The sequence below is a fragment of the Triturus cristatus genome, chromosome 5_2 (assembly GCF_964204655.1).
Source record: "Triturus cristatus chromosome 5_2, aTriCri1.1, whole genome shotgun sequence".
NCBI lineage: Eukaryota > Metazoa > Chordata > Amphibia > Caudata > Salamandridae > Triturus > Triturus cristatus.
Genome location: NC_140588.1, coordinates 1,118,532,653 through 1,118,557,707, shown reverse-complemented (window position 1 = coordinate 1,118,557,707; position 25,055 = coordinate 1,118,532,653). Strand labels below are relative to the sequence as shown.

The 25,055-nt window shown below is 44.2% G+C and overlaps 1 protein-coding gene across 1 annotated transcript in view; it reads left to right on the top strand.

Annotated features, from left to right (window-relative positions):
- LOC146829849 (indolethylamine N-methyltransferase-like) overlaps positions 1-25,055 on the top strand; it is a 182,753-nt gene that overhangs the window by 35,305 nt on the left and 122,393 nt on the right. The window lies entirely within an intron of this gene.

Here is a 25,055-nt window from a genome sequence, read left to right as displayed (position 1 = left end):
AATGTGTTACCCTAGTTCCATCAAATAGACCAGGATACTTCTCATTAGGAATAGATGTCGGAGGTTCATACTTTCAATTGTGATCGGGATTAATTATTTTAGACATTACAATCACATATTGGCCTAGATTAACCCAATGCACTCACATCGGTGTTAAACACATTGCTGAAGGCATCTATGTCATAAAAATGTAATCTGTCACCTCATCCCTCCTGGTCACACTGGGGCTGTGGCTTTCCATTCCTATAAACACTATTACTCTGTTTAGATTCCATAGGGTACCACCATCAACATGAATGGCTCTGTTCAAGATGTTGGATAATACCAGGATCACACCATCTTGCCCCATGTCTGCCGGGCAGTTTGAAATAGACCAGTCCCCCTACTCAGATTCTGTAGGAGAACCTTCACTTTCTAAATCCCTCCCTAAGGTATTCAGAGATTGTGTTTCCCAAAACTTCAAATATCATTCATTTTCTTAAAACCACTGGGAAACAAGATGTAAAGCATTACATTAGCAGAAACCCTGTTTGAAAGTAATGTAACCTGTAAAGCTTTACTCCAGTTCACTCCATTGAACACCATTTGATATATACTTTGATCACTCTAAAGTGCTCTGACTTCTCATTAGCTTTGGGATGACGAACGCTATTCTTTTGTGCAGCGAACCACACGTAGCTAGATGTTCAGCAAGTGCAGCATTTGCCAACTGGGGACCATTTTCTGACACCCAGTACTTTCTTCATCCTTCCATACTGAAGATATCCTCAAACAAATAAACCAATTAATCACATATTAACCTTTCAACAGCTTTCAACTTTGCATACTTGAGTAATAATCCATTAGTGCTACAGCAAAAGCATTTCCCTTTGCAGCAATATGATAGGGTCGTTCCTCTATCCTTAGCTTCCTGCATTGTTCTCCTGGAAGCTACCAAGGCATGGGATTTGTCACATGAGCCATCACAGGCTTGTCACTTTTATAAGAAAATCACCGCTGCCTCATGTATTCATCAACCATTTTATATTATCCCCACCAGCAACAGTTTTTAAAACCTTTCCTTTTAAGACACAATATAACTGAGAGTGCAATATGCTCTTTTCTAGCAATACTCCACAATCAAAAGAAATGAAACTCTCTTTTCTCCCCTCAGAAGAATAATGTTCTCCCATACCAATTTCCTTTGGAGTTTAGAAAAAATGCATGTTTTTCCTATTCTTTCTGAATAGAGAAAAGCAAATATGCAGTCAGTTGTTCCCTGGAGCATGCTCAGTTTCATATTAGGAGGCATGGTTTTTGAGAACAGTCAGGACAACTTCCATCACCCTTCAAAGCATGTTCACCAGGGCTTGTGGTCAGTGAGAGAATGTGTCTAGTCCCAGGAACACATTTAGAAATGCTCAGGTCCCCAGGTACAGGCAAGATACTCTCTTTCAATGTCTGAGCCACTATCCACTTTTACCAGCATCAACCACCACTATACATCGAATGACCATCACACAATGTTTGGTAAAGAGTGATTGAACAATTGCTACCTTAAGCAGGCTGAATGCTTCTTTTGCTCAGCAACGTGTTCACTTGAACATGGGTTACTGTGATTATACGACTCTATTCTCGATCTATATGGAACTATATATTATTTACTTCTTCGTTACGTATCTTCGTTACTGTGATTATACTATGATTGATGTGTATGGAACTACATATAATTTACCATATGCCTATGTATCTTCGATATGTTCATTCTATCACCTGTGATTTTTATGGAGCTATATGTTACTTACCATATGCCTATGTATCTGCAATATTTACCTTGTAAAGTGCTCTGATACCTGCAAGGGTCTTGTTTGCTCTAAATAAAACCTTCAAATAAATAAATAAAAATAAAATACCTAAATGAATTTGAGATTTTCTCTGGGGTAATGACCTTAAGTCCTCTGCTTTAGAATAGTCAGCAATATATTTTCTTAAAATTCTGTACCTAAAAGGGATGTTAATTCTTCGGATACAAGGTAAAGGGATTCTGGAATTACCCTTACATGACAGAGATTGAGTTTTATATTGTCTTTGGGAACAGTATAATCTAAATATTCAAATTGATTATTACTTACTTTCTTCAAGTTGAAGTGTCATACTTTCTCAGAGAGTGCTTTAGGAAAGTTTTCAGATTTCTGTTGGGCTGTGTCTTATCCTTCCCAAACACCAGAATGTTGTCCTGGAGAGCCAGAATAATTTTGCTTCTACATTAATCACTAACATAAATCCTTTAATGTTTGTAGTCTTTTTCAGGATAGCATTGATCAAGAGCTATTTCTTATATTCAGGGAGTCAAATCTTAATATCGCCACTGGGTCATAAAATCACATAACACTAGTACATTGCATAAATATCACATCACAGACAATGTAAGTGGCCAAGCACAAAGTTGACAAAATATTTCGAATTCATGTTCTTATTTCCTTCTAAATAGATGATTAAAACATCTTAAAAACAATATAAAAACCACAACGGTGATAGAATAGGAATTTTGTAAGTACTGGGAGGATGTTAAAAATGAGGGGAGAATATTGCTCATCAGGACTAAACACCATTATACTTAGAGGCTGATCTACATACTATTGCTTTTAAGACACCAAAAATCAAAGGCACCTATGCCCAAAGACAGATACGTTTGTGCAAACTTGACAATATATTAAAAGCAATAGAGGCAGCAGCAAACATCTTATATCAGGTTTGCGCTAGCTCAGCGTACTGGAGATTTAATAATGTTTTATGCTCTAATTAGTGCACCATTTTATCCATTATCAGCTGCTGTGAGCAATTGTTCCCTCACGCTGCACACTCCCAGCAGATATTGTGTTAGTGCAAAGAGCATGACTTTGTTGTTATCATATCTCAGTATTTTGAGGGCCTCCTTGCACTCCCTGGCACCCAGAGACTGGCAGAGTGGGATTATCCACCATCTCCTGCAGTGTAAGTAGGCTGGGCTAAAAAAACATAACATGCTCCACGGTTTTGTTGCTATCACCACAAGCTGGACAACATCGATTGGCAACTCATTGCCCCATTCCCACTTAGCAATAACGGATTGAAGTGGTAAAAACTCATAGCTCAATTGCAGGCACAAACCCCTAACTAAAAGGTGGCTCGATCTCATCCAAGGAGTCCTTCTGAGTGCAACTGTCCTTTACTAAAAGAAAAGCATTAATGAGGAATCCTCTGCTCGCCTGGGTGTGGAGATTAAGCTGATCTTTGGAACAACCCCATGCCTTCCCTGGGATGCTCCACAGGCTTTCCAACCACACCTCCCAAAGTGTGGCTTTCAGATACTAGATCCATGCAATGTTATCGGAACCAGAACGGCAAAGGATGTGTCTTCCGGCACCCGCCAATAGCAGGGGAGGTCCAGGGTCGGCCAGATCCTTCACCAATAAAGCAGGAGACAGAGGCCTATCCTGAGAGGTAATAATGGGGTGTTGACTGGTACACCAACCAACTGGCACATAAAACGTTGTTCCACCATGGACAGGGGACTCAAATTTAGTTGTCGCCACAGTTCAGCTGCTTATATGGATATCCCAATAGCCTTATACTTGTGTAAATCTGAAACGCCTGCTGTATCTCTGAAGTGAATTGCTGCATTCAGCCATTAAAAGAAAATAATGCATTTGTGAATAACTTCCAATTCCTTTCAAATAAAGTGACACAAATCCTATGGTAAAGTATGCACAAAATACTAAAAGAGTACCCCTTGACAAAGCAAATAAAATGTTTCTTTCCTTGCTGCTGCTAGATAGTAAATGTTAACTGCTTTATCATTTCATTTGGTAACTACACAGCCCAGGATTCTGCTGTGCAGATGGAGGCTGGAGGAGAAGGGACTATAGTGCATATAGCGTGCTTCTCTACCCCGCAGTGTGGGACGCCTGACCCCACATTAGATTTGTGGACTCACAGCCCAGGATTCTCCTGTGCAGATGGAGGCTGGACGAGAAGGAACTATAGTGCATATAGCGTGCTTCTCTACCCCGCAGTGTGGGACGCCTGACCCCACATTGGCTTTGTGGACTCACAGCCCAGGGTTCTGCTGTGCAGATGGAGACTGGAGGAGAAGGGACTATAGTGCATATAGCGTGCTTCTCTACCCCGCAGTGTGGGACGCCTGACCCCACATTGGCTTTGTAGACTCACAGCCCAGGATTCTGCTGTGCAGATGGAGGCTGGAGGAGAAGGGACTATAGTGCATATAGCATGCTTCTCTACCCCGCAGTGTGGGACGCCTGACCCCGCATTGGATTTGTGGACTCACAGCCCAGGACTTTGCTGTGCAGATGGAGGCTGGAGGAGAAGGGACTATAGTGCATATAGCGTGCTTCTCTACCCCGCAGTGTGGGACGCCTGACCCCACATTGGATTTGTGTACTCACAGCCCAGGATTCTGCTGTGAAGATGGAGGCTGGAGGAGAAGGGACTATAGTGCATATAGCATGCTTCTCTACCCCGCAGTGTGGGACGCCTGACCCCACATTGGATTTGTGGACTTAAAAGTCCATGATTCTGCTGGTCTAAGGAAGAATTAAGGAAGAGGGTCTACCACACATATATCGTGATCCTATTCCCCACAGTGCGGGACACATCCAGGCTGCTTCTGCGTGAAGACTGAACCAAGATGAGCCTGTCTGAGCCCGTTGAAGATCAGACTGGGCCACTCCTCTTTCATCTCATATCTGGTGTCTTTTGCCTCCAGTAATATCTCTAAAATGTCTCATAGAGATCATCGAAGTGAACCCTTTATAATGATTTTGAAAAAAGTTCTGTGGGTTAACTTAACAAGGTGAACAAACTGTTAAGGAGGAACTGGACCTACCTGGGTGAACTGGTCCTAGAAAAGGAGGAACAACATTGACTGTTTTTACAGATATTCCTCAAGTAGATACCATTATAGAGGGACCACAATCAGTCTCCAAGCCTTTAGCCTGCAAGTGTAAAAAGAATGAGCAATACTTAATCACAGCTGTGCCACTTAAGGCTGTAGGAGCCACACGGGAACTTTTGGACAGACTAATTACTATACTGGAAAGTTGAATTAAGAGTTTATTTTCATGTTTGTATTCTCAGGGTGGCTATTGCTAAAAAGGTTCTAGTTGTATTGTCTGCACTGCTGAAGGTGCCCTCAGAGTAACTCTGTATTAAGTATGATATTTGGGCTGCTGTGCCTTGGGAGTCTGAAGTTTTTATCCCAGAGGTGACTACATGTTACCCTCCTTGTTCAGGCCAGGGAGACCCAATAAGTGGGCCCCCTAAAGCAAAGGTCACAAGAGCAGCAATTCTGGTGCCTGAAGCCTCATTGGTGGCCCCTCCCCTCTAATCATGGCCTCGCTTAATGAGATGACTGCAGCCTCTTCTCGGCATCCCTTCTCAACCCGTCAGGTTTCTTCGGAGATTACTGAGATGAGCCTCATAAACCTTGATTATTACTGTATGGCCAGACTTCACACCATGTGTGGTAGTTCTGGGTAATGTTCGGCATCTGCAGGAAGGAATGTGGGAAAGTCAATTCAAAGTGAAAAAGAAAATCACATTGGGGGCAGTACACATTGGTCCTCAGATTAATATGGTGATGTGGGTAATCCGGATCGGGGATGATCAGAAACCTTTCATGGAGGACTGTGTCGTTTTTAATATTAAACGCCCAGGGGTGGGTGCTGGTGAGCTGACAAAGGCATCTTTCGGTCTCATGGATCTTCTTCTATCATCACAGAATTTCCAGTAGGATTTTTCTACAAGCCAAGAAATGCCTTGGTGCACCACATGTTACTCCTGCACCATGCCTGCTCACGAAGCCAAACTCATGCAGTGTGTGTGTATTGTTTGATTACTTAAAATCATGACAATTATAAAGAACACTTCTCATGTAAAATCAAAATCAAATCAAATTTAAAAAAGCTTTATTCGACTATGATAATAACAGTCATAAAAGCACAAGAGTATACATTAACACTAACATTTACATATTAAAATTCATAGATTAATACAGCATTAAAATTGCAGTTTCGCAATACATTAAAATGTACACTTTAAAAATAAATACAAAGATCAGATCCCACTTCCCCTCATTAAAACTAGCCTACGAGACCTCAAATGTCATACTTTTCCTTTGCTGAAGGACCTTTTTCAGGAACTTTGATACCCTCCAAGCCACATGCTCATTCTCTAATAGTTGTAGGCTAATAAGGGCTGGACGGCATTGCCTAAGACCTTACTGTTATCAAAGTGGCAATAGCCAAACTTTCCTCAACTCCAAAAACAGCTTACAGAAAAGAGTTAAGTGGATGGTCGACTGCTCGGATTAGGTGTCACAGGGGCTAGGGAGAAGGGCTCTTGACCAGTCATTCATTTTAGGTATGGTCACTAATCTGTGAATGGTGCCCAATCTAAATCTTATCAGGAGCAACCTATCAAAACCACTGGGTACAAAATGTAGGTAAGGTTCCATGCCCAAGCAGGTGAGCATTATCTGATGTGGCATAACAGTAGGTTTAGAGACTTCACCTGCTGCTCTTAAAGAGCCCAACAGTTAGAGGCCCTCTTTCTTCAATACTTTTCTGGGGATCCGAGACATAGAACTGGGGTTAGTGAAATAGTCTGGATTTCCTAGGTCAATCATGAAACTATGGACAAACCTGACCAAGGGGATCTTTAGAGCCCCCCCCGCCTATTGCTATCACACAGGATCTCTCTGTTTAAGTAGGTCTGTTCACTGGCCCATATCCTGTGCCAAAGAAGTATTGGCTCCAATTTAATGAGGTCCGCTATATAAGGAAGACCTAGCTCCTCATGGCACACGAAGGAGGACGTGCCATGTGGGACTGAGAGGATGTACTGCAGGAAAGTGTTTTCCACGAGTTGTAGGGGAGGGTGTTGGCAAAACCCCAAACTCCAGCCCCGTACATTGCAGTTGAGATACATTGTGCCTTATAGATTTGCAAAAGTTCCCCAGGCGGCTTCCTACCCAACTTCTTCGCAAAGGTAGCAAGGGCACTAGTTGGTCTGCTAAATATACATTTATTTCATAGCAATGGTGCATGTCCAAGTATCATTCTGATTGAAAAGGACACCAAGATACGTGAAAGTACTAGTTGATGCTAGCTCCCTACCATCCAAACGAATGTCCTTACCCATCTCCTTCCGAGCCCCTAGGTCACAGCTCATGACGAAGGCCTTTGAGACGTTGACACTTAGACCCAGATCAAGCATAAAAATGTTGACGCTATCTAAAACCCTTTTCAGACCGTTTCGAGTGCGCACCATTAAAACTGCGTCGTCCACATATAAGAGGGACATATAGGCTGTCCACCCGCTTGAGGAAAATCTTAACCGCACTTTAGCAGTGCATCAGCCATCCCATTAATGTATAGATTAAAAAGGAAAGGGGCCAGGCCAAAGCCCTGCCTGACCCCCCTCCTTATGGGGAATGCTTCTGTGCACTGTCCATCTATCCCATAATGAACACTGGCAGAAGCCCCATCATACAGGCGCTGCAAGAAAGCAATAATATTAGGGTCCACCCCTAAGCATGCAAGGATCTCCCATAACCTAACATGTATTACAGAGTCAAACGCTGCAGTAAGGTCAACGAAGACTAAATACAGTCTTCCCTTTTTGGCTCTAGTATATTTCCCTATGATAATAGCCAGGTTTAAACTCTGTTCAATTGTGCCGAGTCCTTCACGAAAACCGTACTGTAAATCTGAGAGAACCTGGTTTTCTACCACCCAATCCTGCAAACGTTCCAGGACAACATGTCCTGCTACCTTCACCATTGAATCAAGGAGGGAAATCGGTCTATAACAACCGGGATCTTGATGGTTTCCCTTCTTGAGGAGCGGGATAATGATAGACTCTGCCCAGGTCTTTGGAAATGTGGTGCAGGCACTCGCATTAATACATTGAGTTAAAAGGGGACCCCATAAAAGTGTATTAGACTTAATTAGGTCACTCGGGACCCCGTCGGGGCCAGGGGCCTTGACCCCCTGGCTCCGGGCAAGGGCTATATCTATTTCGTTGAACGTTAATTGGAGCTTGCCTTGATTACATTGCTCAGAATAGGCACCCAGGGATTGCTGGTCAGGAAGGACAGGTACGTTATACACTTTAGAGAAGTGACTGACCCAGACATATTCTGGTATCACAATATCGATAGAGGGGCCTTCCCCCCCACACAGGGGAGGGGCCCTTAGCACCTTTCAAAAGGCCACAGAGTCCTTCCGTTGGGCTGCAGAGTGAAGAGATTCCCAAGCTTCCTCTTGCATGCTTCTCTTCCTATCAATGATGACCCCCTAATATTCTGTTCTTGCCTGCCTTACCCCGACAGGCGATCTAGGTTGCCTATGCAGCTCAGCTTTTAATTTAGAGCGTGCTTTAGTGCAGGCATTGTTAAACCACCTTAAAGTTTTAGGCTTATTACGGCATTGTAAACTTAATAAGCTCCTTACCTCGATATTTTTTTCGAGGAAGGAGTGTCATCCGATGAAGAAAGCTCACTCAGGCATGTATCAAAGGAGTTTTACATTTCAAGATGAGCTGTTTTGGCAGTGCCTCAGGGTCCACTTTGGACCATCACAAGGAATATCCATTCCATTTTTTCATCTCTAAGCTACCTATAACCTGGTTAGTTGGTTGCTTCCTCTTGAAACTTTGGGCAAGCAAATATATCTTTAAACAGAGCAGAAACAAAAAAGTTGAAAAGTAAAACGTTTATACAAAATGGTTTAAAAAGGAAGCAGTGATGTTGCTAAAAGTTCTTTGGGGCTACATGTCCCTCGTTTAAATGTTTATAATTGTCCAAATTCCTGGTTTATCTAATGTAAGATATGGGCTAACTAGGGCAATGTCATCGTTGTTGTGAAAAAAGAAAGAAAGAAGAAAAAAATTAGCCTTCGAAAAAGTGGAAGTAAAACAATAGAAACAAAATCGGCATTTGAGGATTGGCGTAGAATGTTCAAGGATTCGTTAAAGCAGAGGTCTTCAAACTTTTCGGTGCCGAGACCCCCTGTCAACATTTTAAGTCGTAAGGACCCCCTCCTGACAAACATTTCTAAACCTGTAGGCAGGGCTTCTGGAATTACCAGGCAGCTGAGGACCAAATTACACAACAGGCTTGACTAAATTGTCTGGGAAGAAAATTTAAATAATGTTATGTGATGCCGTGTTATTTTGGGATAGAATTTCTTCATTATTTTGACATTTTGTTGCACACAGTAACGCTGAGGTAAGATTTCACCCCATCAGTACCAGTTTATAACTAAGATACAGCAATTAACATCAGAAAGATGTCTAGTCAACCTTTGTGATAGGCCTTCCACTCTGCAGGAATACGTGCTGCCACATTGAAAGCTCACCTGACCCTGGCCGGGAGCAGCAGGGGTCCATCAAAACCCTGGCGGTCTTGTGCAGAGTTAAGCAATTTACCCATGCTGCTTTCCTCTCACCCCTCCCTTCCATCCCTCTCTCCTCTCCCAATCCCGATCCCTTTCTCACTTTGCAGGCCATTTTCTTTCACCCCTTTTGACAACTTCTGAACTCTCCTCATTCAACTTCTCACTTCACCATTAATCACCTCTTGCCATTCTGTCTTTTCACTGCCCTCATCTCTAACATTTTCTCACATTTATCTCATGGACTCTCTGGCCCCGTCGCCACCCGTGCCCATCTGCACTTCTCATTCACCTCATTTTCTGTTATTTCTGATATGTATATGTGTTGATCATCTTCATTGCTTAATTTTACTCGCAAGAAAGTGTCACTCATAGTCGTTGAAATGTCACTCATAATTACACTGAAATTATGAAAATGTCACACATGGCAATCTGAAACCTTGGCAGCTATGCCCCCAGCAGCCCCTATTTTCCAACCTCCAGGGGTCCCATCAGCGCTGTAGCGCACACGGGCAGCACTACACTCTCTCGCCGGCGTTAGTTGCACCAGTGAGTTGCCTCATAACAGTCCTACTTCATAAATTGTACATTTACTGCTGTAGTGTGAGAATGCATTTCATGAAAAGAAATATAAAGTGGGGATGCCAAAAGAAAAATGCCAGCCATTTGTTTAAAGAGCCTGGAAAGACCTCGTCTTGGCACTAAATAGGGTTATAAATAAAAAAAGTATGTAATCATTTGTAATGTGACTTTCCTGTCTTTGTTCCCTTTAATTATCAGTCATGGATCTCATCATTCAGGCAGCCCCAGAAAACAATTAAAGTGCATTCTATTTATATTTGCTGTTAGAGGTATGCTGAAAATACGGCTTTATGTGACTGCTTTTTTATGTTGGTGGGGCAAAGTTGTAGGTGGTGGGCCGGGCCGCTGGGGGGGGCCCTCATTGTGCTTTGCAGGGGGGCCCCCTCAAGTTTCGTTACGCCACTGGACCGAGCACTGGGGTGCTGGTACCAAATCAAAGTCAGCTTGCTTACCACTAACCGCTGAGATGAGCCATAACATGTGGTGAAAGGAAAGATTTATCCTTTCTTATAGAAGACCACTCACTCACCAACCTAGCTTCATCATCGGGGTCCCACCCGGATAGCCGAGTACCATCTGGGTGTGCTGCGACACCTGATTACAGTGGAGATGGTATTTTTTCTTTTTTGTGTCGTGCAGGTGCAGGAAGTGGATTAAAAATTGGTCAGATTTAACTCTCTATCAAAATTATTTAATCCTGGAGCAACTGAACAATGTTAAAAGTATTGGGGGATACCATATGAGGGTAAATTGACCTGAGGTATCAAAATAAATTGTGAAGTGAAAGAAATTATGTGAAATAGGTCTACATGTTTCAACCTTAAGGGAAAATTCTCCAGGTTTTCGTCAGGACCGATGTTGCTAATCAGGGCGGTCTACACACGCTAAGGTGTACCCTACCCTTGGTTAGAGTGCAAAGTCCCCTCCTGGTGGCCGAGATACTGTCGAGACGCGGTTGCGGGTCACGGTTTTAGGCTGAACAGCGGATCCGTGTCTCCACGAAATTGTGGTAGGACCTGGCAACGTGACCTCGGCATCCTCGAGGCACGCTTTTCCCGCAACGCTAGTACATTCCCTTAAGAATTACAAGTAAGGATTACCCCACTATAAATACAGGAACATTGTTCAGTTGCTCCAGGATTATTATTATATTTTTCCAAATGAAGCATTTCTAAGTTTCTGTGCCTATTTATATCTATTTACATGTGTCTAGGAATTTAGAAGTTTCCAGTTTAATCTCTGATTTACTCTAAGACAAGCATATTCACACTCAGTCCAGCCAAATTAATTTTTACAGCAAATTGACCAGAGTTCATTTAGTGTCCATGATGGAGAACAAAACCCACAGTAGTGTAGGTTTTCTTATGAATTTATATTTAAACAGCCTTAAAGTGTAAGGTGATGTCAGTATTGTTTTTGCTACCACCAGCTCTGCATCTTTCTAGCATGAGAATGAGATATTTTGAACTGTGTCTCAAAAGCAATGTAGACAGCAGTACTTATTTGCAGTTTGGACAGGAATTGTTTGGACAGGAGATGTTCTGTCCAGTTTTTACACATTTTATTTAAAAATACACTGACTTGCAATCTGGTACTGCAAGGTACACAGATTGATCTGTTTCAATGCCTGTTCTGCCGCCATAGTGACAAATGACACATTCCTGGTTCCATGAACAGTTTTTTGTAAAGAAATCATTAATTGGATTTCCCTCATTTTCTAACACATTTAGCACTGCCATTAAAAACTCCTGTGCATCCTGTTACATGCTCACAGTGGAGTGTGTAACACATATCCCTAGTCAACCATATCATCTATGAAAGTTTTTCAGTATATATTAAGGGGTCGATTTTGATGCCATCCGGAAAGGCTCTGAAGTGGATTCAGAATCGGCAAATCCATTTCAGAACCTGCGTTTCCAACGGAATTAGACACCTTTCCTGGCGACAGATTACAATGCAAGGAAACCCTTCGGGCTGTCCGACTCAATTACGAACAGTATTCGGACAGACCAAGTCGTTAGGAGCTGATTCCGAACAAGCGATTCCGATGACCGATTCGGACAGCCATTCCGATTCAGTTTGCCTGACACTAAACGGCTGTCAGAAACTGACTTTGGGGGCCCGTAGCAGGCCCCTTTCACCCTGAGGTCTCTGGTTGGGGCCATGGGGGTATCCATGGGACCCCGCTTTCCAACCATGCACAGTGTGGCAGGCACCACCCCTATTTTCTATGAGAGCATGTGTTATCATTCGGAACACAGCCTCCCATTGAAGTCAATGAGAGTCCGACCGAATCGTATCCGGAAGTATCTGGCGCATCGTAATCGGTCGGTCGGACTCGCAAAACCCGATTCATTTGGAAATGATTTCAAAACCGATTCAGTCAGAACAGTATCCTATCAAGAAGGTAATAGGTCCTTAAATTGGAAATAGTTGCCAAAGCTTGACATTAGGGTTTCTCTTTGTTTTGAACAATGTTATAAACCACTGGCTATAGGTGGAATAGACTATTAACTACTACATTACAGTAACGTGAAACTCCCGAACTGTTAGAAAATGGAAAACCTATTCTATGGCTGACAGCATTCATTTTTAGCTTTTGTGACGTCTTTGTGGATTCTTCACTTCACTTTGAAATTTTTCAAAAATTTCAATTTTCAGCACTTTTCACTTTCTGCAAGATAGATGCTTGTCAACAATGAGATGTAAGCTCAGATGACAAGAATAGGTCCTTTGCAAGTGATTGTACTTTATCATACATGATGGGTAATCATTTACTTTGCTCTCATCAAAATCAGGAAGGTACAACCCTGACAATGTCCTCACCCATGATAAATCAACATAAGGCATTCTTTCTTTAAAGACTGTGTGACATATTTATCATAGTTGCATCCAAACTTAGGGGCTGATTATGATGGCAATGAACCCGCCACTGACAGGCTGTTGGAGGGGATAGACTTTGGGAGCCTGTAGTGGGCCCCCATTAGGCAGGGGCACTCCAGTTTTGCACTACGGGTACCCATGGTGCCCCCTACATTTCCCTGCACCATGTTACAGTCACCGCATGGTGCCAGCCAAGTAGTTTTTTTAAAATTGTGGAGGGTGCTGCAGCCAGCAGAACCTGCCACAATGGAAACAAGCATTTGCAATGCAATCGGTCTCACCTTTGGGACCTTATATGTATTTAGCTATGCAGAACATAAAGTGACAAAAGCAGCAGAAGTAACCATGTTAACCTGATTCACATAAGAAAGTTTATCATTGGGAACAACACCCAAGTTCTTAATCGACTTAACCGGAGAAGGAGGTGGCCTGAGTTCAGAAGGCCACCACGAAGGAGACCAAATGGATGGCTAAGCCCTAAACAACAGCACCTCAGTCTTACTGGCGTTAAGTTTGAGACAATTTGCATCCATCCTGTGACTAACTTCTCTCATACAATTCCTGAAATTGCCAGCCACTGCTTGGTCATCCGAAGTAAATGGCACTACAGTTTGGGTGTCATCAGTGTAAGATATTAATGTAAAGCCAAAGGGCCGGATTAACTTGTACCTATCATCCTACGGCTGACCATTTTCTCTTGTCTCTGGGTTCTTTAGGCCTCAATCCGTTTGAACATGGCATGAATAAAGCTTTATGGGAAGGGCACATTGTGATGAGTTCATTCAGAGATTCTGGGCTCATCTTGAAGCTGGATCGTAGTAAGAACTATTCCAGATGGAGCAGTCCTGTCCTCCAGGCCCAAATGTCAACTTGTTCCTGTGGTCATCTGTGTGGGGTTCTCAGAGGTCCCGGGGATCCAACACTGTGCACTTCCACCTTCTCTGCTCCTTGGACTATGCAGATCACCGGGGCCCCATCCATGCAGGCTCTGGGCCATCCACCCCCCCAGTCTACATTTGTCATCTACCAGAAGGGGAATTGATACCAGAGTACTCTCCCCTTCAATATAGCGAAAACGTATTAACAATCTACCAGACCATCTCGCCCCCCTGAAAAAAGTGTGGAAATCCGACATAGGGTTTCTGAAGGACAATGATTGGGCAGAGGCACTGCAATGCCCTAGGGAGATTGCCATTCGTGTGCTCTTCCACTTGGTTCAAATACGCATATTGCATAAGCCATATGCCTCTAGCACACTCCGCTACAGGTGGGGCCATTGCGACTCCAATCGGTGTGCCAGAGTGTGCAGGGGGAAGGATCCTTCTATCATATCATATGGGCCTGCCCCAGTATCAAGTGCTATTGAGGAGAGTGACCAGGATTACGGCTGCAGCCAATGGGCCTCCAGGTCCCACTAGAAGCAAGTATGAAAATAGCAGGGGCCCAAATGCCTTGGAATTTGGCTTAACTGGCATTGGCAATAGCTAAGCGAAACATTGCTCAGGCGTAGGGAGCAGCGGCCCCACCAAGGGTGAGGGACTCGGAGTGTGACATGGACTGGTGCCAGCTGGCAGAGAAGGTTCTTTATCAAAGCAGGTGATGCCCCAAAATATGGGAAGAGATATGGGACCATTGAGATGAGTACAGACATGGTTAGACAGCATCCAGATACAGGTACTATGAAGGAACTTAATCGCGGGTGCAAGAAGGGACATTATGTGACGGGAGGTTTCACAGGGAAAGACTCCTCACAATGTAATTATCCATGTGTTTCATCAATTGCTTTACACCTCCATATGTGCATCAACTGTATTTGGTGTGCCATGAGACTGCTTAATAAAAAGTTTTAAAATCATAAAAAATCAAAAAAACGAGTACAAATATTAATGAAAAGCAAACGTTTAAAAAGACCTACCAGCTGGTTATCCAATAAAACAAGGCAAATAATATATTTTCCAGGCTGAAGTAATATTACACATAAAGTTAGTTCAACTGTTTCTCTCAATTTCAAATAAGTACCAATGAATGTCAACACTAGTAGAAAATAAAAGCCATAAGGCGAGTTCAATGTCATCAAGCAATCTGATGCCGCACTACAAGTTCTAATTACAATTGATCTTAACACTAAGAACAGGATTTTCTTTTCTGCACTTGATAGGTGAGGTGTGGAATGATGTCTGTCTGTCTGGGGAGGTCCAGGATGAGCCTGGCTGCATCGTTCTGGATGGTCTGGAGTCTGCTGAGGAACTGTTTGTGGATACTGGTATAGAGAGCGCTGCTGTAGTCGAAGCAGCTGGTGATGAGGGTCTTCCTGATTGTCTTTCTGGTGTTCATTGGGATTAATATGAAAATTCTGCGGAGTATGTGAGGATGTCGAATGCTGGAGGAGGCGAATGAGTAGACTGGTCGTTTCATTCTCAGTTAGCTGTCAAGGAGGATGCCGAGGTTGCGAGCATGGTCGGTTGGTGTGGTTGGAGGTCCGAGTTATGCAGGCCACCAGCTGTGGTACCATGTGGAGGTGTTCTTCCCAAAGATCAATACCTCAGTTTTGTCAGATTTGAGTTTGAGGCACTTGTCTCTCATCCAAATGTCTACTTTGGTCATGGCATTACAGAAGGTGATTTGGGCGTTGGAAGGGTCCTCCGTGAGCAAAGGGATTCATTGAGTGTCATCTGCCGTGCAGATTATGTTGAGTACGTAAGACCTGATGACGTCTCCAAGGGGGTTCATGTAGATGTTGAAAAGGGTGAGGCTGAGGGATGGCCCTTGTGGTACGAGGCATATGTTGCTCTTGGGTGAAGAGGTGAAGTTGGATGCTCTGTGTGCGTCCTGTAAGGAAGGCGGAGATACACTCGAAGGTGTTTTGCTGTATGCCGATGTTGTAGAGTCTGACGTGGGAGATGGTATCGAACAAAGCAGAAAGGTCGAGGCAGATTAGGGCCACATTTTCAGTCGAAGAGAGTTCTGATGTCATCTATGGCAATGATCAGCGCAGTGTCAGTCCTGTGGTTGGCATGGAATCACAACTGTGAGGTGTCTAGGAGGTGGTTGTGTTACAGGTATTCAATGAGCAGTTGGTTGATGGCTTGCTCGAGTATGTCTGCTGGGTAGGGGAGCAGGGAGATCGGACGATCATTTTTGAGGTCGCTCGGGGGATGACTGAGGGTTTCTTAAGAAGGGGTCTGACCTCCGCATTTTTCCACCTATATGAGAAGGTTGCTGTGGTGATGGATGTGTTGAGGATGCTAGTGAGTTCTGTGCTGATTGGTTTAGTTCTGAGTTTGAAGAGATGGTGGAGGCAGGGCTCGGTAGGCATTCCAGAGTGGATGGATGACTTGGTGGCTGCAGTGGTCTGAGTGGTGAATGGAGACTAGGTGGTGAGCATTCGGCAGGTGTTCAATGCTGGGTTGAGGTTATTGAGGCTGAGAGAGGTGGGTTGGCGGTAAAAAGTTGCAGTAGATTGTGGCGATTTTGCAATGGAAGTAGTCCGAAAGGGTGTTGCAGAGATCTTAGGATGGGTGGATGGTGTTCTCTGTGGCTGTCGAGCTGGATAATTCCTTGGATATTTTAAGGAGTTCTTTGTGTGGTTGACATCAGTATCAATGTGGGTAGTGATGGCTGCTCTCTTGGCTTCACTGAGTTGCAGGTGGTAGTAGCTGAGGTCTGCTTTGTGAGGTAGGAAAGCACAGTAGCAGCAGCCCAGTGACTCAAAATAAGCAGTGGCATGCTTTATATGTCTGTCTATTAACATGAAGAGGTAGGAGAGCGCAGTAGCAGCAGCCCAGTGACTCAAAATAAGCAGTGGTGTGCTTCATAAGTCTATCTCTTAACATGAAGAGGTAGGAAAACGCAGTAGCAGAAGCCCAGTGACTCCAAGTACAATACACTGTCTCAAAGAGACAAGTGAGAATATTTTATTATTTATTTTTTCTTGTTTTTTGTAAAGCACTACACTCACCCTGAAGGGTAGATCACGGTGCTATGGAAGCCCACATAACATAGGCAGAAGTTCTGTCTACGGCAGAAAGAGAAGGATCCTTATTTTGGAAAAAGACAAGTTTTGAGCTTCTTTCTGAAGACAAGATAGTTATTAGTACAGCGGAGCTCTAGAGGCAGTAAATTCCAGCGTGCTGTAGCTAGATGGCTGAAACAACGGCCTGAGTTCTTGCTTTTTTCATTCATTAGTTTTAGCAAGGGAAGATTGGTGGATCTCAGTCTTCGTGTGGTGGCATAAAGCTCCAATTTAGATCGGATAATCACAGGACCTGTGTTGTGAAGGGCCCTATGTGCATGGCACAGAAGTTTAAATGTAGCCCTCAGATGAATGGGGTGCCGCTCGTGGAAGCCTTGTTGCTGTTTTGGTGGATGTGAATCAGTGAAGGACTGCGAGGACCATCAGCCTAGTTTCTGCACAGCTGCAGCCTCTTCCCTCACGCTCCCGCCCCCTGCCTGGACACTTCATCATGGCTCGCGGCCCTGCTTCGCGGGAGCCGCTCGTGGAAGCCTTGTTGCTGTTTTGGTGGATGTGAATCAGTGAAGGACTGCGAAGACCAGCAGCCTAGTTTCTGCACAGCTGCAGCCTCTTCCCTCACGCTCCCGCCCCCTGCCTGGACACTTCATCACGGCTCGCGGCCCCCACTTCGCGGGAGCCGCTCGTAGAAGCCTTGTTGCTGTTTTGGTGGATGTGAATCAGTGAAGGACTGTGAGTACCAGCAGCCTAGTTTCTGCACAGCTGCAGCCTCTTCCCTCACGCTCCCGCCCCCTGCCTGGACACTTCATCACGGCTCGCGGCCCCCGCTTTGCGGGAGCCGCTCGTGGAAGCCTTGTTGCTGTTTTGGTGGATGTGAATCAGTGAAGGACTGCGAGGACCAGCAGCCTAGTTTCTGCACAGCTGCAGCCTCTTCCCTCACGCTCCCGCCCCCTGCCCGGAAAGATATAACTGCCTCATTCATATGCAACGGGGGACGCGCACGGGCGAAGCCCGGGCCAAGGGCGGGCCCGTTCCAGCCCGTTACAGACCGTGTGAGACCGGACCGGGCCATTCCTCTTGGCTTCTTGTCTAATTGAGGTATCTCTTTAAGACTTTGTCATCCAAGGGACATATTACTCTGGTAGACATAGGACTATGGCGGGCAGAGAGACAAGAAGCAAAGCACTTTCGCCCAGTACAACGGTGGTGGGTACTCTGGACAGTTTTTTGATTAGAGCAAATTCCCTGCTATCAAATGAGATAACTATTTTAGAACGTCGCCTCTCCCAGGGTATAGATAACGTGAAAAGATCGTCGCTGGGTCACATAGCGAATGCCAGAACGCCTGAAAGGTGTACTCCACCTCTTAACTCTTTAAATAATAGTGACCATTCGGAAGTAATTATTCCGTCCGACTCCAGGCGTTGTCCTGAATCGAAAATAGATTCTATATCGCTAATTCCTGAATCTAGTACTGTCTCTCCTCCTATTTCTAGTGGCAATAGGGAGGGGGCTGTCCCAAAAAGAAAGCTAGGGACACATATAGGGGGTGGAAAGAAGGCAAGGTTATCTAACTCCTCAACGTATATTAATTCTAAAGGCCGGGTAAAAGCTAAGGTGATCCCTCCAGTAGCCTGTGATCCTATAAACTCCCCAGTCCTGAGTCCTTCTGCAGCACAGCCTACCACCTTGAATATTGGTGATAACATCCAGGCTTGGGCTGACCATCAGACTTCAGGTCCGGGAAGTAGTTTGAAATCTTTGCTGGACCCTTTGATCGCTAGACTTGACCAAATTGATCTTAGGTTGGCGAACATAGAAAGGGCCACTGGGTCACTTGCAAATTGTGGAAACTATCGAAGGGAAGAGGGATGTTAATGCAAGGGGTGCACACTTAGTTAACACCCCTCCTTTAGCAACTCTTCCAGTTTTGGTAAACCCCCCCTCTCCAGTACAGGATATCCTAAATAGGAATACCAATTCCACCCTTCCCTCCTGTCCCGGGTTAATGGCTGAAAAGCCTTTGGTAAATACTGAGCAAGAAAATCTGGAGGGTAATGGATTGAGAAAGAAACTGATAGTAAATTTACCCCCGGAAGCTGCTCCCCTGGTAGTGGTCCTAGCAGGAGTTCCTGAACTCACCAACACAAGAGTAGAATCATTTCCTTCATTAAAAAACAAAGTAGCAAGCTGGTTAAACAAGCACTGACCCCTTCCCCCATACATTTTTAGTGAAATTTTGATGGCCAGAAGGGTCTCATGGCTGGGATCCACTAAGAAAAATATTGGTGGTGACTGTATTATGGTTAGGACCCAGGGACAGTTTCCCACATTCTTAAGAGGCCGTCTTCCAAGGAGGATACTACAATTCAGACCCTTCCCTTGTCCTTTTTTTATCCACCTCATGCTAGTTGCTCTGATATGGGATTAGAATAGGGGTGGTCAAGGATGGGATCTAGAAGCCACGCCAGAGGGGATAGGAATAGCCCACATTACATTAATAGGACACCTCAATATTTGGATTACAATCGGTTTAGCTGCTTGGGTGAGGTGGATTGACTACACTGTAACTCCGATTCGGGGGGTCATTTGAGGGCGAGCGATATCATCACTAACAATCTTACCCTGCATGGACGTTTAGTCACATGTAAGAATAGGGGCAGGCCAGGGGGAGTAGACAGTGTTGAGAGTGCCCAGTTAGGGGCACCTTTCGGTGCTCCTCTGGGCACTATCATCCCCGACGGCCAGAGCGGGGTCTTAGTGGAAGGCGGCTTGGTGGCGACTACAACGATTAGCGAGGGATATGGTGCACTAACTCTGGAAGTTACACCTATTGCTGGTCCACTGACAATTTTGTCTTGGAATTTAGCAGGAATAGGTAACAAAATAGTGCGTCCTGAGTGGGGCTCGTTCATAGATAGGAATGACATATGCCTTTCAGGAAACTTGGGCCAGGGAGGAACATCATCGGAGCGGTTTTGTTTCATTCTCAGTCCCGGCAAGGTGGGGGGGAAGGGTAGACCGTTGGGGGGCTTAATAATCTGGGTGCGTTCCCACTTGGGCTGTAGAGCCAGGGTTTTGAACACATCATCAGAGGATCTCCAATGCGTGATTTTAGAATGGCCGAATGATTCCAGGCTTGCTCTGGTCAATGTTTGTTTAAGACCTGTGAATATTACATGTGAGTCTGGAACCATTGAAGAGCTCTCAGTATTCTTAAATATGATTCCTCAGGGCATCACTCTTTTGCTAGGGGGTGATTTTAACTGCCATTTCGAGCCGCTTATGGGTTTGACGGATAGTGCTAATTTGGAGGAGGATGAATACTGGAAAATACCTCCAGCAGTGGGCCCTTCACCTAGGTCATGGGCACCATTGGCCGTTCAAATTACGGCCTTAACCTTAAAGTATTCAATCAGGGCCTGTAATGGCCGCTCAAAATCAGACACCCCCTCAACATGCACTTTCAACAAGCCCGGGCAAGAGTCGCGCCTGGATTATATATTTGTTGAAAGCTGTGCTTCGGACAAGGTCATTGATTTCAGTGTAGAAATCAGGGGTGATAGAGATCACAATCCGTTGATCCTAGAATTTTTATCCCCGGGCAACCCTGAAGGCCCAGGTAACCCAAACGATGGCCTAGATGCCAGGTTCCTCCTATCTAGTAACAGGCGTAGGGTCAGGTGGGAAAATGTTTTAACTTGTCCAGCTTTAGTGGCAGAACTCTATGCGCAGGTTATTCCGGTACTGGAAGCTATAGGTGCCTTAACGCTGCAGCATCCCACTCCCGAAATATACCAAAAATTTGGGGATCTAAACCTGGAACTAAATGCTATTTTGGCTGATGTTTTCAACCCTATAGCGCCCAAAGAGAGAAGGAGAGGTAATAGACCTACATGGTATAACACCACCTGTATTAAGCTAAAACAGAACTTCTTCGGGCTGTGAAGCTTAATAACAACAATTCGCTAATAAGAGAAAAACGATTAGAATATAAGCAGTTAATATATCATGCCAAGATGGAGTGGGACAATGATAACTAGGCTAATTTAATATCTGATCCTTTACCGGCGATTGTACCCAATATCGCTGCTAATGTGTGGGAAGATCATTTCTCCACCCTTTATGGAGGGGAGTATTCTACTTATGATATGGAGCAGGGGGGATTACTGTCGAACTCTACTGTCGATTTATATGAGGTCGAGTTTATGGAAGAAGTGGTTCTTGTTGCATTATCCAAACTTCCAGCGGGTTAAGCGCCTGGGCTTGATAAACTTCCAGGCGACCTCTTCAAACATGAACCTAAGGTCTGGGCCCCTTATCTAACGGCTTTATTTAATGCAGTCCAGAGGGGTATGGCGGTACCTAGTACTTGGTTGGGAGCTGAGATAGTCCCTATCTTTAAGAAGGGCTCACCTCTCCTCCCAGCCAACTACGGGCCTATCAGCCTCATTGATGTGCCTCAAAAAATCTTTGCAAGGCTGATCTTAGACCGCCTTATGAACTGGATAGAAGAGTGCTCCATTCTAAGCCCTTACCAGGCAGGGTTTAGGAAGAATGTGTCTAACGCGGACCAGATCTTTCGACTGGCCCTGTTATTTTGGAAAACTGTTAAAGTTGAGGGTGGGTCATTATACACTGTTTTTGTGGACCTCCGTGCGGCCTTTGACTTGGTCCCCTGGGCTAAATTATGGTCCGTCCTTTTACAACTGGGCATTCCTGCCCCCCTATTGAACATGATAATTCGATTGCATAGGGGGAATTTCGCACAGGTCAGATGTGGAAAAAATGGTGCCTTATCATGCAGATGTCCCGTTGACAGGGGAGTCAGACAGGGTTGTGTCTTGGCACCCACCCTGTTCTCCCTCTATGTCAACGGAGTATTTACACAGCTGAATGAGGTTATAAATAGCGATGCCCCCAAGCTCGCTGTATGTCGGGTTCCTGCGATTATGTTCGGGGATGATACTTTATTACTTTCGAAGTCCCTGATGGGCATTCAACGAGTGCTGGATGGTTTTGAGACATTCTGCCTCGAACGGGGCTTAGAGATAAATACTCTCAAAACAAAATATATGATTTTCAATCCACCAGCAATGATACGCCCAAACCCGAGTATAGGGAGAGTTAGCCTAGAAAGGGTCCAGACCTTTGAGTACTTGGGGCTCACTTTAAATGAAACTATGACATGGGTCCCACACCAAATTAAATCTCAACTCAAGTTAGCCCAAACAGTGGGGGGTATTCTAAGACTTCTAAATAAATCATGTGCCAAACCTATTGGCCCACCTCTTGAAATATATAAACTACAGGCAAGGGGGGAAGTAATCTATGGCGGTGAACTCTGGGGCTTTCATTGCCGTCCAGAGATCCTAGCCACAGAAAACAAATTTTTAAGGCAGTTGTTGGCCCTCCCCCCTAGTACTCCTTTATTGCCACTGAGGCTTGATTTGGGCCTCAGATCCATAGACGAGAAATTATGTCTGAAACCACTAACATTTTGGCGGAGGATTTGGATTACCCCCGAGCTTCAGGATTATAGGAAAGAACGTTTGGAAGTCTTAGGGCTGCCGAATGTGGGGAAACATTCTTGGTTGAGGTATGTGAAAGAGGAATTGGGGAGAATAGGCCTCCCTATGTTGTGGTCTGACCCGGAGACAGCTTGTACTAGTGTTTCACGTAAGCACCTGGCTAATTTGTATTATGAAACCAAATTAACTGTTTCTACACAGAATTCTCAATCTGCTATTTTAACACTAACTTTTATAATGGTTAAAGATTTTTATCACTTTGAGCATGTTTTAAATGATATTAGTCCATCTGTAGCAAGAAAATTGTACTTGCAGTGGAGATATGGTACCTTACCTATTAGAGCTTTTACGAGTAAATGGTCCCCGCTCTCTCCCAAAAATTGCCCTGGTTGCGCCTTCGATCAGGAAAATGAACTGCATATACTATTCTTTTGTCCTGTTTATCAAAAGTTTAGAAGGCGCTGGATTGTTCCTCTTTGCAAAAATTTGGGGTTTACGCATTGTATGCAAGCTTATTGAATCCTTAAAACAGACTTAACTACTGTAATAGTTTTTGCTGTGTCATCATTCCTGGCAGCTATGTGGAGGAAAAGAATGATTTGTAAAAATCTTGTTTGAAACTACATCCTTCCATTATAGTTTCACAGTTGCCATGAGGAGGTCCCCTAAAGTCTAGATTGTATGGAGGTACAATTTATTGATTACCACTATTGGCATGTCCCATGGGCGCCGCTACCTTCTTGTTGCTGTAATAACTGTTTTATGTATACTTGTATTAATTCTTTTTTTTATTTTTTATTAATGCTCAATTGTATGGATTCTTTTATGACAAATGTCGAAATAAAGAATGGGGAGCCAGTGCAGGGTTTTAAGGCAAGCAGAAGGCAAGCTGAACCGATCTTTGTTTCATATAAATTCAGCAACCATATTTTGAATCACCTTCAGATGGGGGAAAAACATGATCTGACATACCAAAGTAGAAAGCATTACAACAGTCCAATCTACTTAACACAAGGGCTACGAATAAGGGGCTAAGCCAATCGACTGGAATCCAGTGGAACAATTTCTTAAGAAGTTTCAAAGACCATAACATTTGCCACAAGTAGCAATAACTTGCTCATACATTGTTATGTACTCATCAATCAGGAAACCCAGATTTCTTACCACTTTTTTGGTTTAGGGGCAGGTAAAACCTCAAAGGAAATGTGCTGTTTTATTGAGGTTGTGCAATATATTTTCTCCTAGCGCTTAATGTTAACAGTTTGTGTCGCAGCAAGGGTGCAAGAGGTTTTACTGTGGCATTGGTAAGGTGCAGTGGGATATATGGGGTAGGGAATGAGGGTCAAACTCACATTTTGTGTGTTAGCCCCAGACAGGCCTGTAACGACCTTAACTGCCAACTTCACCATGGTCATGCATAATGCTCATAGAGGCTACAATCTCTGCCGTCCTGACACATCCATCTCTCAAAGCATACAGCCAGACCAACCTTGACAAGTGCTTTTTATGTAACTGTACTTCAGAAATACAGATCAGTCACAAAATCAGGTGAGCTCATGTGACAGGCTATTAAAGAATAACGTAGCCCCCTCCACCATACCGCTAGCTTACACCAGTACACTGTGTGTGCCACTGAAGAATCAGCCCTCACTCAGCGCAGAGACAAAACAAAGGCTGGCTACATTTTCCGCATGTTAAGACTACACAGTAAAAAATAGAATGAGGTCTACCTTACGCCACCGAACTACCAAAAGGACTCATCTCTCAATGAACATTGGACAACACCGCGATGTCTACTCAGCTGCTCTGTCAAGTACAAAATAGGGTTAGCGAATTTCCGAGCATTGACGTTTCTCCGGCCGGCCATCACTGAGTCACCAGCATCTTTTGTTTTACTTTGTAGACTGATAAGTGTAATTGTGTTTCTTTCCAGATACAAATCTACTTAGGAGCAGGAACTATTAGTGGTTTTCAGTTGATCAATTCAATTGAGATTATCTGGTAAAACAATAGCAAGCTGGAATCCCACACGCTGCACACCAATGTGAGAAGGTGGCCTGATATATGATGTCCACTAGTTCTAGTGGGCACCCTGTATCAGTCCAAACAGCCCCTTATGGTGAATCGTTAAAGACAACCTTATATGAAAGCTATCCTAGAGGTAGCTATAGAGAGCAGCCTTCTGGCTTAATATTGAAGGATTGTAAAGCAGCTTGTTTTACCAGAATATCACCTCCTAAATGATAAAATGAAAGGAAAACCACACAGTGTTTATATAAACATATGTATTTATTAATATAACACTCTCTACTGGTCTCTACACAGGACTAGGGCACAAAGCACACAATACTAGATCAATAGAACATTCGTAAATAGTGAAATACACAGCGGGATCCAGGGGGAGAACGAACCATATACTAAAAAATGGTATAACAACAACAACTTCATTAGACACAGTGCCTAGAGCACGTAGAATTGCTGGGACCCCAAGTAATCACCCAAAGAAGTGCCACAGGGAGCCCACGGAGGATGGGTGCAATGTGGAAACACAGACGCGTGTTCCGTACAACTCTATGGGAAAGTTGCTGTTGGAAAAATATAAGTTAAGGACACTTCTAAGAGGACTTCGAGCAAACCATTTGGAAATAAGAA